Source organism: Ornithodoros turicata, unplaced genomic scaffold (assembly GCF_037126465.1).
Source record: "Ornithodoros turicata isolate Travis unplaced genomic scaffold, ASM3712646v1 Chromosome17, whole genome shotgun sequence".
Lineage (NCBI taxonomy): Eukaryota > Metazoa > Arthropoda > Arachnida > Ixodida > Argasidae > Ornithodoros > Ornithodoros turicata.
Window position 1 is genome coordinate 1416346 of NW_026999326.1, and position 19531 is coordinate 1435876.

Here is a 19531-nt window from a genome sequence, read left to right on the forward strand (position 1 = left end):
CACATTCCGTTCCTCATCATGGACATCTCAACGGAATTCTCTAAGCCAATACCTAGAACGAGAACATGGGATCAGGATATCGGCTGTTCAGTACAAGTGCGCACCATGTGGTGCCGCCCTCGGCCTTCGCCCCTCTGTAGGCCATCAATGCCCCACTGAGAGATTGACCCGGACTACACACGCCTCCTTCCGGTACAGCTGCAATTGCTGTCCTTCTCCTCGCGCAAAGGGAAGAGCAACCATGAGCTAACGCACCGCCGCCAGGAGGCCCGCGACAGAATTACAGCTGCAGCTCGGCCCTTGGATCGTACTGTACAGCAGGTACCCGCTATACAGGTCCACCACTGTGCCACTGCCACGTCACCGGAACACCTAACTGCGCCGCCCCCACCACCACGTGAATCAGTCGATGCTTCCGACGCACCGACGTTCGAACCGGAAGTGCCCCACGAAACCGACGAAGGCGCAGCTTCCAGAACAACGAGCGACGAAACTGATACAAACACACCAGTCAGCCAACTCTCCGAGACGCTGATTCCACAAGAGCCACTGACTGATGAAGGACCTATCTGCCACAGTATCTACAAGGTCACCGAGGGTGAACCTGCAGCCACTCAGACGCAGCAGGCTACACTCCCTGACGAAGAAGAATCCATCCGTGTCCTGGAAGAATTCACCAGAACACTAAATGAAATTCTTGATCGAAGTGCATCTTCCGAGCATTGGGAAACGTTTGCAAAAAAAAAAACCCTGGAGGAAGCCACGAGCGCCACCGCCGCTGCTGCAGGTCTACCACCACCAAGGAACGCTCAACTCACCAGTAGGAAACCGAACCCGAATGACCCCCGAACCATTCAGAAGATCTACAGGAGGAATCGCCGTCAAGCTGTCAGGCTCATCTGCGAGGGCACGTCACAGCGCTGCACAATCTCACCAAACACTGTAGAAGAGCACTTCACAAACCTGTGGAGCCCTGTGACTTGCGATCCACACATCCTACGTGAGCGTCCCAAAGCAGCGACTGCCGTGCCCCTCTACCCATTTACCCCCAATGAAGTCCGTAAGAAGGCTTGAAAGTGCAAATCACATACCGACACTGGTTGAGTGTTCACCCTGAGTGCGCCTTCATAGCAGCAGTGTTCAACATCTGTCTGAAGTTCAAGAGAGTCCCGACAGCCTGGAGGAAGTCCACTACTGTGCTCATCTACAAGAAGCCAGACCCCACTGGCATTGGCTGCTGGCGTCCTATATCCATCTCCAGGACCATCAACAAGTTATATACAGCATGTCTCGCCTCGAGATTGCAAAAATGGATATGCGAAGAGGACGTCATCGGCCACTGCCAGAAAGGATTCCTCCCTCACGACGGGGTCTTCGAAAACAACTTTGTGCTCCAACAGCGAATGGACCTTGCGCGTACAACAGCAAATGAGTTCTGCACCCGGTTCTTGTGCTTCTCCAACGCCTTCGGTTTCATTCCTCACGACGCCATCCTTTAAGCCGTCAAAGCCTGCGGAGCCGGTGACGACTTCTCCTCGATCATCCAAGACCTATACAGCGAGAACACGACACAAGTCCTAACGGATGGGACAAGCATAGGCCCCATTCGTGTCGAGCGCGGGATTCAACAAGGATGCCCCCTTAGCGGACATTTTTTTTTAACATGACCATCGACACCATTGTACGGCGCGTACAAGGCGCCAACCCTCAGCGCTCCATCCTTGAGTACGCCGATGACCTTACACCAATGACCGAGGACGCAGCAACGTTGCAAGCTCGCATCAACATAATCAACGACATGGCCAAGTCTATCGGACTACAACTAAACCCCCGGAAATGCAAAACACTTCACCTCTCCGGAACAACACGCATTGGACTGCGACCGTCGCAATTCCACATCGAAGGCGCGCCCATCCTCTTTATGACCGGCTTTGAATCATTCCAGTACCTGGGGCGTCCCATCGGCTTTAACATATTCAAGGACGACGCCTCCGTAAGCACACCCATTGAGACCGGCAAGAATATCCTGAGCTCCATGCTCGCCCCATGGCAACGACTGGACGCCCTAAAGACATTCGTGCATCCATGGCTAAACTCTACCGTGCGATCAGGCAACCCCGGGAAATCTGACTGGGCCAAACTTGACGACGCGCTGAAACCACTCATAAAAAGAACACTGTACCTGCCGAAGAATGCCGCGAACGAATACCTATACAGCAAGTCATCCAAAGGAGGATGCAGCATTCCAATCGCCGCAGAGATAAGTGACGGTGCAAGAATTGACGGGGCATTCAAACTCCTGACGTCCCGGGATCCGATCATCACAAGACTTGCCAATGCGGACCTGAGTAGGACAGCCTCGAAGTGGCTACAGGCAGAATGCTCCTCTCAGGATGTGGCAGAGTACCTCTCGGGCAACAGCGAAGGAATATTCAGGTGCTCCACCAACGAGATCCGGGACGTCTGGACTGAAGCGCGTAAAGTCTCCAGGCGCCTCGGAGTCACCTGGGAAATCACCGTGGACGGGCCACTAATCTCTCGTGCTGCAACTACGATGACACCCATGTGGCGCACGAAGATTCTGCGGACTCTACGAAGCCAACTGGACGAAGAAAGACGTTTGGGAACGGGGACAGGCGCTGCAGACGATGTGGTTACCAAAGTGAAACCCTCCCCCACGTCGTTTGCCACTGTATGAGACAGAGCAGAGACTTCACCCGGCGTCACAACCAAATCGTCGAAGTGGTGAAGAAAGCCGCCAGCAACAAGTTCACCTTGATCTCCGAAAACGCACCTATTGCCGGATCCACTCTACGCCCGGACCTCGTCCTGGCGAGGGGAGAAGCGGCAGTCATCATCGACGTTACCTGCCCCTTTGAGAACCGTCGAGATGCTCTCACAGAAGCCCGTGCTGCCAAGATCCAAAAATACGCCCCGCTGAAAGGCCTCCTAGAACGAAGATACCAAAAGGTTACAATCGAGGCAATCGTCGACGGCGCCCTTGGAGCTTGGGATCCCGAGAACGACCGATTCCTCCGCCGGCCGTGCTCAAGGAGCTACCTGAAGAAATGGGAACAGCTATGCATCAGTGGAGTGATCGCGATTTCGAGGGACATCTATGCAAATCACATCGTTGGACGCTCCACATCCTGAACTCATGAAGACACAACAGGCTCGCATGGTGCTGCATACTTCCTCTGTATGTATCTTGGTGTACTTCACTTAGATTTTGACACCTTACCGCTGTATATATGCGTATGACAATCTGTAAATAATGCCTAAAACATGCAATAAATAACTCTGTTCTTATCAGCTTAATATCTGATACGAGCCCTATTGGGACTCACGATATTAATCTTATTTTTGGCCCGAGACAGTGTGTCTGAAGCTCGCCTCTGCACTGTCAAGGGTTGCCCTGGTATTGCACTACCTCCAGGTGCAGCCCACCCATCTCAAATCAGTATAAAGAAAAATTCCGAAACAGCACCAATAAGCATCAGCCATGATGACCAGAGACAGGCAACAGAGGGAAGCGTAGAAACAACACCAAGCAAAGCAAGGAACATACAGCAGACTTAGACACAGAACACACTGGAGACAACCACTGGGAAATGTCCTTTCCGGCCACAAGGGTACACCGTTCGTTCTATCTATCTATCTATCTATCTTTCTGTCTGTCTCTCTCTCTCTCTCTACCTCTCTCTCGCTCTCTCTACCCATCCCTAGCTATCTACCTACCTTGCAATTTCCAATCAATCGTTTTTATCTCACGGGCCGTGATGTATTAGTACTAACACCCTAGTGTTCCGTACCCATATACCACGATGCCCAAACTGGCGACGAGCCACGCGCGGACGTAGAAGGCGAGACTGCGACACAAGCGAAAGGGAGACGTGCAGTCTATATCTCTTCTCGGTTATTTGGCGGATACAAGGGAGAAAGAAACACGAGTTGCAGTCCGATTATCATTCTAGTGCTTCTTGCACGCACCACATCATGTCGAATTTGGCGACGTGACACCGGGTACGCTCCAGGTGTCTTGTGCGTGATGGTCTCTGGGATGTCGACGACGTATACCGGTAGGATACACAGCAGTCTTTTTTCACGGCATCGGATATGGTCAGGGATGGGGAAATAGACGGTGAGGGCTGCCCCATCTCTTGTGCGATGAGGGCCGCTGGATCTCCGCGGGGTAGCATCGTCAGGGGTTGATGATCCTGAATGGGGTCTCACAGCCTGTTGCAGTTCTCCTAGTCCCGTTGACGGGATCCCTGAAGCCATTGCCCTCACAGAGGGCATAGAGGATGACTCACCCCCGTAGTGTATAGGGCTACGGGGCTGCGGTGACTGTAAAGGTCCGCAGGGGTCCGTCAGTCGGTCGAAGAGGTCCGAGAACGGCGGCGTAGGTACAAGATGTGGCTCGTCGGTGGGGTCCACTGAGCCTCAGGAGTCGGTGGAGCGGCGGGACGTACCGCTGGCTGGAGACATAGGTCGGGGTCTGTCGGTGGTGGCCGTGGGCGAACCGTCCATCGCCGGAGAATCCAGGGAGGCAGTTCAGGCAGGGCGGTGGCAGAGGTCCACGGCGGTCCAAGAGGGCCGAAGCTGGGCAAATCCACAAGGTGACCAGCCCCAAGTCAGGCTGCCTCGGGAGGGGGCGATAAACCAAGCCCAGAAGAGGGCCCTCCTTTGACTAGTGTTCAACGCCCTGAAAAGGGCGGTAGGTGGCAGGGCCACCTACTTAACACCACCTGCGAGAGAGAGGCTGCCTCGGAACAAGGGGCGACTTCACTTTGATCTTAGCCAAAAGGCCGAGAAGCGATAAATATTGCACGTCCATCTTTCGCTCTTGTCACGGTCGCGGCACCTGCTTCCGCGAGTGTCACGTCGCCAATACTCGGATAAGCCGCATAAGGTACTTCTGCCAGGTCTGCAGCACTTACCTTAGTTCCCGGCCTATGTCACACCAATGCTGTCTGTCTACCTCAGGCAGCCCCCCTGCAGCCAGGCTCACTTTTACAGACTGTTGTCAGGACTGCAGCGACTCATTCCCTACTCGGAAAGGGCTGGATAACCACCTAGTGTGGCACGAAAGAGAACAGGCTCCTGCTGCACGCCAGAATGAACAACGAATGCCGACCACAAGCCCTACGTCTGACACCAGAAATCGTCACCACCAACCTACAGAAGAGCCAATCACAACGGACGCTTCCAACGTGACGGCGCCGATATATGAAGCGGCCATCGTTGACCCAGCCACTGAAGCTGACCAGGCAGATATCACGCGTGACGAGGAACTGGGGATAGGAGCTGCCGGTCCTGCTGCCACTAATGACTCCCCTTCCCCACCAGCGTGTGAGAGACCTGACAGACTTGAGAGCACTACCTCTACTATCCAGTCGGCTTGTGAGACTCCCGATGCGCTTGCAAGTGCTTTGACCATAGCAGAAGCTATGGAACGTACTGAAGCTCAGGCGGATACAACGCAAGCAACGCTGAAGGGTATTCCTGCAACAGACGTCAGCACCGAGGGACACGATGAACGCGACGTCCTCTACGCAGGAAACGAACAATTCAGTGAGTCTCCTCAAGGAACTTCGGATACCCACGCCATGGCATGGTTTATACTACCCCTCACCAGGATCTTCGAGGAAGAATCCTCTGACTCAAACTGGGAAGAGTTTCAGTTCCTGCGTGGAGAAGCTACAAGCGCGGCCGCAGCCACTGTGCGACTCCCCCAGGCACGAAGTTGCACCGTCCCCCCACGCACAGCCAACCCTGAGGACCCTCGGGTAATCCAAAAAATGCACCGGCGCCACAGACGTCTAGCAGTGCGTCTTATCTGCAGTGGACCATCGGAGAGGTGGCAAGTACCAAGCGAGGAAATTGAGCATCACTTCTCAACCATTTGGAGCTCGGAGGACTGCGACCCACAGGTCTTACGTAATCGACCTCGTGCCCCGGCAGGCGTCGACCTCAGCTGGTTCTCCCCACAAGAAGTTCGTAAGAAGGCCGCCAAATCTGAGAACACTGCTCCCGGCGAAGACAAGCTTACCTACAAGCATTGGCTAGACGTCGACCCGAACGGAACCTTCATGGCTCAGGTATTCAACGTCTGCCTCAAGTACAAACGGATCCCAAGCACCTGGAAAACATCTAAAACCGTCCTGATCCACAAGAAGGGGGACAAGAGGAACTTAACCGACTGGAGACCAATATCTATTGCAAGAACACTCAACATGCTGTACACCGGGTGCCTCGCCTCTAGGCTACAAGCATGGACCACCGAACATTCTGTCCTCAGCCCGTCCCAAAAAGGATTCCTTCCCCATGACGGCATCTATGAGCACAACTACATCCTACAGCATCTCATCAACAAAGCAAGAACCTCTGCGAAAGACCTGTGTGCGGCCTTTCTAGACTTCTCGAATGCTTTCGGTTTCGTACGGCACGTCGCCATCATAGAGGCAGTTGATGCCGCAGGTGTCGGACACGACTTCACAGCCATCGTTTCCGACCTCTACGCTGACAACACCACTTGTGTCCTAACCTGCAATGGCCCCACCAGCGAGAAACCAATGAAGCGGGGGATCAGACGGGGGTGCCCCCTTAGTGGGCTCCTCTTCAACATGACCATCGACCCAATAATAAGACACGTCCAAGGGTCCAATCAGGAGCATACACTGCTTGCCTGCGCCGACGACATTACGCCACTTGCCGGGACCCCAGAACTCCTAAGAGAACGTATCAACATCATCGAAGACTTAGCGTCGACCATACGGCTTGACCTGAACCCGGCATAGTGCAAGACCCTTCACATCTCTGGCCGCCGTCCTGTCGTAGTCCGGCACACCGAATTCCACATCGGAAGCTCCACCATCCCAGCGCAGAACGAATTCGAGGAATTCGATATATCGGACACGCGGTCGGTTGCAACTTACTCAAGGACGACACGACAATAGAATCCGCAATTGCTACTGGAGACAAGCTCCTCACGTCAATGCTAGCCCCATAGCAACGTCTAAGCGCCATCAAGACGTTTGTCTTCCCATCTCTGAATTTCGCAATGAGGTGCGGAACTCTTGCAAAAAAGGACTGGAAAAGACTGGACGATGAGCTTCGGCCCCCCTAATCAAGAATATACTTTACCTGCCAAGGAACGCAGCGAGCCAGTACCTCTATGGAAGCTCCAAACAAGGTGGTTGTGGAATTCTCTCTCGCTGGTGAATGCGCATCCACGATGATACTGCGATTCCCCGACTATTGAAATAGTATCCCAGTATGCGCAATTCCGTTTTAACAGGTATCCCGAATGGAGACGCACAGGAGGGAACCGATTTGATAAGGAGCGCTGCACTCTTATCCCTGTTTATACGCGCGTTCGATGCCCTACCGTAGGCATCCAGCATGGATAACACTTGACCTATCGCGTCCTCACTGCTAAGGATTAAGGATAAGACATCTGCATATGCAAACAACGGAAGTGCTACGGAATCCCGGCAGCTGTAGCATGCAAGTACGAAGCGAGGTTGCGAGAGCTACCAAGAGCGGTCTAAAGACCATGGCATACAAAGCAGGAGATAAGGGACAACTCTGTCGCACCCCTGATGTGATGGAAAAGGTATCAGACTGACCCATTGACTCCAATGCAGGCAAAGACCTGAGCATAGAGAGCTCTTATGCAAGACACCACCACACGATCAAAACCGACAGCTCCCAACACCCGGTACATGTACTCGTGGTTCACTCTGTCAAAAGGCTTGTTCGGGTCAAAAGAAACCAGCGTTGCCGACTGGTGGTGACTATGAGCCTAATAAATCGCGTCTCGCAAAGCCTGAGTGTGAAGCACAAGGGACCGCTCAGGAACGGCGCAGGCCTGTGAAGCAGGGATGACAGAACCCAGGACTGGAGAAACTTGATTTAGAATTGTGGTAGAAATGATCTTGTAATCTGTATTTAGAAGAGATACCGGTCTGTAGGCATTAGGGTCACGACTCCGTGTGGGATCTTTGCCAAGCATAGACACTATACTGTGCCCAAGGGAAATGCAGAGAAGGCCACCAGCCAAGCAGCTGTTAAACAACTCGGTCAGGGGGCGTCGAAGTACCCCCCAGAAACACTTCTAGAATTCAGCAGGGACACCATCGGAGCCGGGAGACCTACCAGCTCGCAAAGGCTTAACAGCTACCGTATACTCATCCTGAGTAATACTGGCTGTGCTCAGAACGTAGTATTTAGGCTCTGGCAAAAAGGTCTGGTGTCCTGCATCAGGAGGTACCACCAACTCGTCCAGGGCGGAAAAGTGGTCACGAAAAAGTGACCGCACGGAGTCAGTTTCCGTCAATACTGACCCATCAGTCGCCAGTAGCTCCTCGACAGTGTTTCGAGGCGGCGAAAGTAACGGCCAAGAAGAAGACGAAAGCAATATGCTTCTCGTGACCAGCGTTCGACCGACTGCGAAGCAGCCAACTGGTCCCAGGCACGTAACTTCAAAGAGGTGATCCTCCAGAGTACTTCCTGAATAGCGTCGTCGTTTCCAGAGCCCCTCGAACCCGGCTGACGCAAGATAGAGAGTACTTGCCGGAGATGCTGTATCTCCTCCCGGCTCTCAGGAGCACGTCTTGCCTGCCAGTGGCCAAAAAGTCTCGCGGCTCCGAGCTTCGTCTGTTCCCACCATTCTGGCGAAACAATAGAAACACCGCACTCACTCTCGAGCCACAGTTTGACATTATTGCGTACCTCCGAACAGGGAAGCAGCCAGCCTCCAACAGCCTGATCCAGCGCGGTAACGCCGAAAGCCACCAAGAACAAAAATAACCCCTTCATGGTCTCATAAGTCCCCAGAAGGGCAGATAACACACTCGCGCATGTGCGAGACGATGCCAAAAGAAACATGAAAACGATCTATACGGCTATGTGCACCACGAGAGTTCGACCAAGTGGACTGATACTGCCCATTGTTGAGGTGCAGAAAGGCATCTACAAGTCCAAGCTCGTTAACTAAGCGAGAAAGCTCCACGTTAACTGGTCTACGGCTACTCACATGCCGGTCAATAACGCAGTTGAAATCTCCCGCAACCACAACATTAGAGTTTCCTAAAAAAAACAATCAAGGCTCCGAAAAAAGTCTGCACGCTCTCAGCGACGCGCAGGCGCGTACAAATTAATAAGTCGCAACAAAGTTCATCCCACGTCTAATTCTAGGGCGAGAACCCGACCGTCATTGTCACGGTCGTACCACCTTACTCCACCAGGAAAACAGGGAATAGAATCGATGCCACACCTGACCAATGCGGGGAACCATGGCTAAAAAACGCCCTAACTGTGTGGTCCGCTTCCAACGCTGTAATAGCACTGGCAGATAAGAGTCGACTCTCCTGCAGGAGTAGAATATCAACGCGAAAGTTATTGGCCCACTGAATAACTGAAAACTGTTTCGGACTCCTGCTAAATCCCCTACAATTTAGCGTCATGACTTTTAGACACATGAGTAAAAGTGAATGTAGCATGTCTATTCCTTCTTTGTCCACATGGGAGAGGATAGTGCAGAATCCGAAGCTTGAGACCCAGGCACGTAACCCCACACATATCTTCCGGACCACTATGGCTACTGTTTACACTCTCCAGCGAAGAATCGCTAGGGAAAAAAAACGCACAACTTGTCCTGCAGCATCCTCGTTCGCCTGAAGCTCTACAGGTTCCACCTCTATTCCCGAAGCAGACTGCTCCACTACTCAAGATGTAGACTCCTCCACACCCCCGGAAGCACACTGCACCTCTACTCCGGATGCAGACTGCTCCTGCACCTCAGTTGCAGACTGCTCCCGCACAGGAAGTACGAGGGCTTCCTGCCCCAAACCAACCCCATTGTCCGTAGCAACAATATTTGCCGGTGCCTCCGTTTCCTGCAGGACAGTGACATTGTCGCGGCATTCTGAACCAGCGAAATCGGTCTCCGAACCATTAGTAACGGTCGCTACACGATTCGCCCATGTCTTCCGCGAGCACGTGATGGATGAATGATCCCCACCACATTTTGGGCAAGGCCTTGCACATGTGTTATGTCCCACTTCGCCGCATCGAGAGCATACAGGTACCGGGCACGCCTTCTTAAACTGCCCAGCCTCTCCACATCGAAAACAAACACGTCGCATCCCGGGGTAGCGAATAATAATTCGATTACCCCTGACACAAGGTAAATATAAATGGTAGCGAAGGCGAGAAAAAATACGACATCTGTGTTAGCAACCCTGCGCCCTTCATTTCATCGTAGGCGCGTATAATGTGTGTACTAATGCAATATGCATGTTTTTAATACAGCAATTCGCGCGGTCTGCCAGTAAAACGTAAGATTATAGACAGCGCCGAGTACGCTTCCGGTTCCTGTCCCTCTCCATGTTGTTAGCTACGAGTTTGCTGTACGTTGACTGCGCATTCTGTGACTGTTCATAGCCGTTTTCTTCATCGTCGTCTTTTCAATTTCAAACCACCAAGCCCAACATGGGACATTCCTCGGAGGAATGCCACATTTCAGGACAGTAGCCAACTATTGCTTTATTTGAGTATCAAGAATGTGGACAGTGCTGACTTTGGAGCTGTCCGTTCCTCTTCCTGCCTTTACGAAATTTGTGGGTGCGTGCGAGGAAGCCTTCAAAGCAAACGTCAAGACATTCTTCACCTCCCAAGGGGTCAGGTCCAAGCTGTGTCAAGTGTTGGACACACTTTTGCCAAAGACATTGACTTTGTGTTCTTCATCGGTGTATGATGATTTATTTCACTTTTTTCTCTGGGTGCGACTGTTCTGGTGTGCACGACATAGGAATGAGGAAGTACGAAATAGCACGTTACGTCAAAAGGCACGAAGCAGGCAGTGAGACTAAGTTCATAATCTGTGCACGTTGTTTTGATGTAACCAGAAGTTATTTTCTTTCCATGCAAAAGCATATGCGTGGTTCTGTTGTCTATCCCGTGCTTTCAGTTGTAACCTGGATTGCACATGATCTCTTGAGATTATTTCGTTCCTGTGTAGCGTACGATTGTCATAGTGCAGTTTTACACATAGCTCGTTACTGTGTTGTTTGTATTTTGACAGCCATGCAGAGTTCAGTAGTTTGTGCCTATTTATATGTTTAGTGTATGTACACCTGTGTACATAGATACCTAGCATACATTTTCTATTTTGAATCTTCAGCAGTTAGCTATTCTTTGATTAGTATTATGTGTATCCCTGTGGAAGCCCCAGCCATCATCCCATAATAAAGTTGTTGTTGTTTGCTTCCCCTTGTATATTCCTATATATAGATTCCTTGTATATAGATTCCTAGTATGGATTTTATATTTTGGATCATCAGCAGTTTGCCCTCTCTTTGATATGAATTTAGTGTATACCTGTCTACATAGATCCCTATTACGTCATTTTATATTTTGGATCCTGCGCTGAGTTCAATAGTATGTACGCCAGTATGTACGTGCAGTTACGTGCAGGGCTAAGCACTTTGTGCAGCTTTAAAACCTACACCACGTGGAAAAATGTGCACAAAGCAGAGCAGAGCAGCAGCAGTAGCAGAAGCTGAGAACACTGTCAATGCTTTGACATGCCTTTAATACAAAAATGCTGTTATAATCAATGTAGTAGTCATGAACAGCGTGTGTACGCTCTGAACAAGGTTGTCATTGCTGATATTGTTTTGGGCTGTTGTGCAAGATAAAGTATCACAGACTTCTAAACTGAGCTAATGAACTTGTGCCTTCTAATTCCTCCATGGCATTCATTACGAATGCCAAACATTGTGGGGAGACACAGCACCACACAGCATGCAAGTATCATATAATGTGATCCAAAAGTGCAAATATGTTCACTTCCACCCCTTAGTACGAGGGATATGTGGAAAGCTCCAGATGTGCATGGGGACAACAATAGCAGCATGCATTGGACATTAAAGTCCTGGGCACTATCTGTGTTTGCTGGAATTTGTACATTATCCTTTTGTGCTTATTCCCTGCATAGACTGTCATACTGGTTACTGCACATTATTCTGTCGTGGGTATTTATACTGGAGTTGGACGGACTAAAATAATACTGTTTATACTGTATTTATACGGTATTTATACTGTTTACAACGCCATGCCGAATTTTCCTGTGATAAAAGAAAGCTGCCGCCAGCTGGTCTCCTGTATCCTTTGTTGCACGCATGTCTCTAGTGTTAATTCATCTCAAGTTGTTCATGAGCTTTTGCTCTTGGATTTGCTTTCAACAGCGATTGTCACATTCTGGGGCTCGGCATCGCGGTGGCAGGAGCGTGCAGTGTGAGCGTCCGGCCCGCTCCGTGCTATACGTAACGGTAACGTATCATGTGACCTCATTATGATGGAATTTGTAGTATGTCCCGTAGCGGATGGATGGCGCTGACGGTCTTTATCATGGCTGCCCTTGAAGACGTGGTGGCCAATGCAAGGTTCGCTTCCATTTATATGTACCTTGTTGCCGGTCTCAATGGAACACAACTACAGGTGCACATATTTTTCACGATGGATCTTAGCCGAAAGGCCGAGAAGCGATAAATATTGCAAGTCCATCTTTCGCTCCTGTCACGGTCACGGCACCTGCCTCCGCGGGTGTCACGTCGCCAAATTCGACATGATGTGGTGTGTGCAAGAAGCACTAGAATGATAATCGGACTGCATGAAATGCGCATGTTAGTGAACGGAACTCGTGTTTCTTTCTCCCTTGTATCCACCAAAAGACCGAGAAGAGATATAGACTGCACGTCTCCCTTTCGCTTCTGTCGCAGTATTGCCTTCTACGTCCGCGCGTGGCACGTCGCCAGTTTGGGCACCGTGGTATATGGGTACGGAACACTAGGGTGTTAGTACTAATGCATCACGGCCCGTGAGATAAAAATGATTGGTTTAGATATATATATATATATATATATATAGAGAGAGAGAGAGAGAGATGGAGGGATGGATGGATGGAATCCATCCATTAAGAAGACCTGGTACCTGCCGAAGAGCGCCTCAAGTGACTGTACCTGCGCAAGTTCCCGCGCTGGAGCCTGCGGAATACTACGTGCTGCAGAACTTAGTGACGTCTGTGGAATTGACACGGCTTATAAACTTCTCATGTCGTCAGATAGTGCGGTTGCTAATCTAGCAAGAGCTGCACTCGACATGAGAGCGATCCGACGTGCCCAGAACAAAAGTGACGCTCCAGACATCGCAGCATACTTATCTGGCGAAAAGGAAAACTTCGACGGACCATCAACAGGCATAAGAAACGTCTGGACCAGAGCTCGGCATATTGACTCACGATAACTCACGATCACAATCATCTGATATAGTGTGCGCCCGTTTGAGTCGCACGCGTAAGCAGTGGTAGCTCCAATGGCGTCCGTCATCCCGTGCTCACAGCGAAACTATTTGCAGCGGCGGTGCAATACTGTACTCACTCAGCCGAGGATCGCTGGTTATCGCGGGCTACAACGTTACGAGAACAAACAGTGATTTGAAGGCCATTGCCGTCACACGTTCTCGATATTATAAAGCGTGATCATGGGGCATTACTAGTGCACTGGTACGATAGCGATAACAACACACGTGCCACCCCGCAGCGCCAGCGGCTGACGCTGTATCATCGCTGATATGATACAGGAGCGGTCTGTCAGAGAAAACAGCTATTTCATTTTTGGGGGAGAGAGTGTATGTTATCATAAATAGCGACAGTCTGTTGGTTGTAAATTCTGGCGTGGAGGGGTTACAATAACAGCGGTTTTCCAGTCCTGGGCACAGGAACAAAAAAAAAAGAACGCAAATAATAACCAGAATAATAATAATTGGTGGGTCTTTTATTATTATTAATAATACGGGTTTACGTCGCGAGGCAGCTGAGATCATGAGCGGTGCCACAGCGGTCGATCTTTTTTTTATTCCGTGTTAGCGCCGCGAAGCAACTGTGGCTATGAGCGGCGTACAGACGTGGACAGATGGAGAGAGGATAGCAGGAAGGAGTCCTGGGTCGACTTCAGGGGAACTGTGCCGACATTCGTCTGGAAAGTCTTCGGAAAACCCAGGGAAAACCTCAGACAGCACAGCAGGTGACAGGATTCGAAACCGTGTCACCTCCCAGTCTCGGCGTGGAAAGCGATCATCCTAACCACTATGCCACGGAAGCTGGTGCGGTCGGTCGGTCTGAAGATTGCTTTTGCCCACCTGAGGGTCACCTGTGATGAAGGCTCACCACACGGCACTCCGTCTGTAACGCCCCTCGCGGAAGACTGCGTTGTTAACCAACTTGTGCACAACTACAAAGTTCCTCGGCTGGATTCGAACCCGCGATCTTGTGATCATAAGGCGAACACGCTACACCGATGAGCCGCTGGGGCCGGTAACGACCAAAACGTGTGCAATGCAGAACAACGTTTCATGTAGCAAACTACAAAGACATCTCTTACAGAGACATTAGTGCATCATACGCTATCGGCCTTGCGTATGTAAGGGATACCGTTGCCGGTTTTGCGCACGCGTAATACATAAAGAAAGTTTCGCGGAGTGCACAGAACCATCACGCTGTCCCTTACGTACGCAAAGGCGATAGCGTGCGATGCACTGAAACTCACTAGTGTGCCACGGCTTTGTCGCCGGCTCCGGAAATGCTGTGCTCCAAGCGCTTAATAGCGATTTCCATTCCTCAGGGGACATGCAGGGGAGTTTATGCACTCCCAAACTAGTGTTCTTGGAACAGGACAAATTGTGAATTTCTTGAAGGCCTGGTGGAAGCCGTTATAAAAACATGAGGCTACATAACAATGTAGATCTAACGAAGAACCAATTGTCCTCGCAGTACAACAAATGCGCATCGGCATCCATCAATACGGGATACAATACAAAAAAATCGTCCATGCCACAAAAAACACACAATAATATTAAAGAAAAAGTAAGCGCGAGCTGTTTCAATTTCAAGCAAAGAGCACCGGCCTTCAAAGCATCGCAGCTTGTGATGGCGCACTCACGAATCATTACATGAAGCGCTCCATCACGTAGTCCGGTTGTATTGAGATTGCTGTTTCGCACCGCCGTGGGGCGCCACAGTGTGATCGCACTACTCGGACTAGCGAGATAAGATGACAGCTGGGCGCAACCGTAAGAACTTCCCACCTCATTCATGTTCCATCAGCCTTGTTTAAGATAATCGCAAGCCCCTTGTCAAAATGATTGCAATTGCGTCAGACTCTTCGCTTTGGTGATTGTGATTGTGCATATCGCGATTTATCGCACTCACGAGTATTTTTGGAGAGGTCTGGTCTGTACCGAGGCACGAAAGGCGTCCCAATGGATAGATGTCATATGGGATTTTCAGAGTGACAGACCATACCTGACAAGATCATTTAACCTTCACAACGGAACAAGGCCGTCTCGACGCTGCGCCAAGAGCTCACAGGCGCCCGGGATGAACAACTAAAGGCTCTGCCCAACCAGGGAAAAGTCATGGAGTGTGTTACCTTTGACCGGTTCAGTACACACTTCATTCGACCGGGTATGTTTACTCCCTTCGCAGACTGGCGATTTATCCATCGTGCACGTCTCAATCAACTGCCCCTGAATGAAGCCCGACCATGGGACAATGGCAACAAGCAGTGCAGAAGGTGCGGCGCAGAACAAGAAACACTACCTGATGTAACAAACCACTGTATGCGTTACTCCACTGCATATACTGCTTGGCACAACAAAATCGTTCAACGAGTGAAGGATGCAGCAAAGGCGCGGTACAACGTAATTGCAGAAAACCAAGTTGTCGGAGACACTGGACTCAAGCCCGACCTTGTGATCGCAAAACGGGAAGAAGCGATTGTGTATGACGTCACAGTTGTGTTCGACAATCGACAAGAGGCGTTCGCAACAGCAAGAGCACAAAAGGAAGAGAAATACCAAGTTGTTCGCGATCATCTGCGGCGAAGGTTTCAGAAGGTGAAAGTAGAAGCAGTGGTCATTAGCGGCCTGGGACCCGAAGAATGACAAGGCCCCGATTTGTTCAAAGTCGTACCTTCGCCTCACGAAGAAACTGTGCGTCAGCGAAGTGATCTCTGCCACCAGAGACATTTATTACACGCATGTGACAGACCTGTAAATATTTTTCTTGGACGTTTTTCCCTGTTTAGTGTTCATATGCCAGCCTACACATAAATAATGTTAAAAATACAGACAATAAACAAATTCTGTTCTTATCAGCTTAGCTCTGGAGGGAGGAATCTACCGCAACACAGTGTGGAATGCCCAGCCCCTGCAGTTCCGTCTACAACCTGCAGCCCCGCAGCTCTACACTGTGGAGAAGGTTCTACGAATATACCCTCTGTGAGGGTCCAGAGCCTTGGGAGGACGCTGGACGGAAACGACGGCGAGGCGAGCCCACCGCCCAACGAAGAGTGGCCTGCTGGAAGAAAGCAGCCATCAAGAAACGAAGACACACTAACAGTATATTTCCCACTGCCGGATTTCTTCACATGCTGTGAACAAGAATGCTCCCACTCGTTCCGAGCGTCAGTTTCGACCAGCCAGCGGCAATCATTAACTAGATACCTAGAGCGGTCGTGCAACTGCAGAATTCGGCATCATTCGGCATCATTCCGTCATGCTTGGGACGCGTGCAACAACACGTTTCCTAGTCGAAAAGGGTTGCAGAAGCACATGGTCTGGCACCGACGTGAGGCAGCGAGAGCAACTACACACGATGAAAATCGATCGATCAACGCCATTCAAAAACTCGAGACACCTGATGAAGGATCAACTGAGGATCTGGGCCCTGCGTTTCGCGAGGACAGCGAAGAAGGCAGAAACTACGTCAACTCTCCAAGGCTAGTCAGAACGACCATATCGCCCGGGTCCGCCAGCTGACTCTCTTCTTCCTACATATGAGCCATCCCTGGAACGGCCTTTGCCAGAAGAGACCCCTACAACTCCTGTCGAGGCCACAACGCATGAGCCATACAGAGGACCGCACGTGCGTCATCAAGAGAACGAAGCCCAGCAACACGAAACTCCAGCGAACGAAGATGGAAGTGAAGACGAGACCTGTAGCGAAACGCCTGACCAGGACAATGTTCTAAAGCAGGAGGACGGATGCGTGCGTGGGGACAATGAGCCTGCAGAGGTACCTCACAGCAACGCGATATCCGACCCCCAACAAAGCGACCGTGAAGACAGCCTAGAGGGCGCTGAGACAGCATATCCAGGATATCTACTCCTCACCAAAATCTAGTAGGAACTGGTCGCAATTCGAGATTATACTCGAAACGGCCGTGCAGTCGGTTACGAGGGCCGCAAAGATATCTCCACCGCGTGATCCAGGGCTCCCACGACGTACCACAAACCCCGATGACCTGCGTGCCATTCAATGGCTGTACAAAAGGAACCGAAGACGGGCGATTCGGCTCATTGTCAATGGCAGTAGTGAGGAATGTCCAGTAGCCCCCGATAACGCAGCTGAGTACTTCAGAGACATCTGGCAAAGAAGGGACTGCGACACCACATCCATTGAAGGCCGCTCTGCTGTTAGCACTGAGGTCTGTCCACCCATTCACGCCCGAAGAAGTACCTACAAACACTGGCGCGAAGCAGACCCTCACTGTCATTTCCTGGCTTCTGTTTTTAATGTGTGCCTAAAGTACCGAAAAATCCCTGCATCGTGAAAAAAGACAAGGACAATCCTAATCCACAAGGAAGGAGACAAGTATGACCTGAGCAACAGGAGACCAATACCTTTGATGTGCACCATCAACACGCTGTATACTGGCGCCTGGCGAACCGCCTGCGAGATTGGATGCTCGACGAAGAGGTTCTCAGCCGCTGCCAGAAATGTTTCATGCCCTATGACGGAGTATTTGAGCATAAATACATCCTCCAAAGTCGGATGGATGCAGCTCGGTCCGGAGCGAAAGAGTTATGTGCAGCCCTCCTTGACTTAAGCAATGCCTTCGGGTCAGTGCCCCACAAAGCAATTATCCAAGCAGCCAGATTCAGCAGTGCTGGCACTGCATTTACAGAACTAATATCTGACCTCTTTGATGGGAACACTACTATTACACTACACTACTACCGCAATCGACGTGGAAGCTGGGATCCGGCAGGGTTGCCCCCTCAGCGGTCTCTTCTTCAACCCAGTGATAGACAGCATCGTCCGGGCAATACAAGGCAGCCAGAGTCAACACAACGTCCTGGCATACGCTCACGACTTGGCTCCAATAGCACAGGACCTAGATACACTGCAGAACCGCATTGACACCATCACCACAATGGCGGTAGCGCTTGGAATGAATATGAACGCCATGAAATGCCACAGCATTCACCTCTCAGGACATCAGCCAGTAGGCCTTCTCAACACCAAATTCACTCTCGGCAATGAAGAAATATCGGCTCTTCGTGACTTGGAGAGCACGAATTACATTGGGCGTCCCATTGGGTTCAACGTTTTGCAGGACGGGAAGGGCATACACCATACGATAGAATGGGCAAGCAAGATATACTGGGCTTCGCACTTGCGCCCTAGCAACGTCTCGACGCTGTCCGCACCTTCGTCTTCCCAGCCCTTAAACAACAACAACTTTATTTTCGACCTTGGGGAGTGGGGAGTTTCATCGCCACAGGCGATACTCTACCCCATTGCTGGATGGAATGGGGGGAATAAAATAACGAGCCCCTTCACAATAACGATCGAAGTCCGATGGTGTCCAGAAATGTCAGAAGAGCTTTGACCGCAGAGCGTTGCTGGGCTGGATTGGGCCAGGGACCAAGCAATTTCGAGAGGGAGAAAGGGCGAGACTTAGCCCTTAACTTTACCCCCAGCCCTTAACTTTACAATGAGATGCGGAAACCTGGGAAAGTCAGACTGGACAAGGCTCGACACAGCATAAAGACCTCTCCTGAAGGAAACATTCAACCTACCCCAGTCTGCCGCCAACGAATACCTCTACGGCAGCAGGAAGGCTGCCGCCTGTGGTATACCCAACTCGGCAGAACTCAGCGACATCTGCCGAGTGGACAACGCCTTCAAACTAAGGAGGACGACTAAGGAGGTTGGAAGTCTCCCCTTGCTGAGCTCCAGTCAACAGTGTCCAGACGCCTACGAGGCAGCGCAACAGTGGTGGACAGTGAAGCCTTCCTAAACGGCAATAACGAGGGCGAGTTGCGTGACGATAGCAACCCCCTCAAAAGTGTGGTGACCGAGGCATCCCGTCGCAGAAAAGCATCCCGTCGCCTCAGGCTCACATGGGAACTCAGCAATGAAGCTGAACCGGCGAATAGCCGTGGGATAACCACAATCACCAGCTCAATACGGACGAACCTCCTTGCCAAGCTCCCCGCTGATCTAGGCAGCGAAAGAGACCGCCAGCTCCAGGCTCTCCCCAACCAGGGCAAGGTTATGGAGGTGGTCGGTGCTGAACCAGCAAGCAGCCACTTCCTGACAAGCGAAGACACCACATTCGCGTCCTGGTGCTTCATCCACAAGGCAAGGCTAAACCAATTACCCCTCAACGGAGCCAAA

General features: G+C 51.1%; 1 pseudogene; it reads left to right on the forward strand.

Annotated features, from left to right (window-relative positions):
• Positions 1 to 3239: 3239 nt before the first annotated feature.
• Positions 3240 to 3452, forward strand: LOC135372872 (U2 spliceosomal RNA; annotated as a pseudogene).
• The last annotated feature ends 16079 nt before the right edge of the window (positions 3453 to 19531 follow it).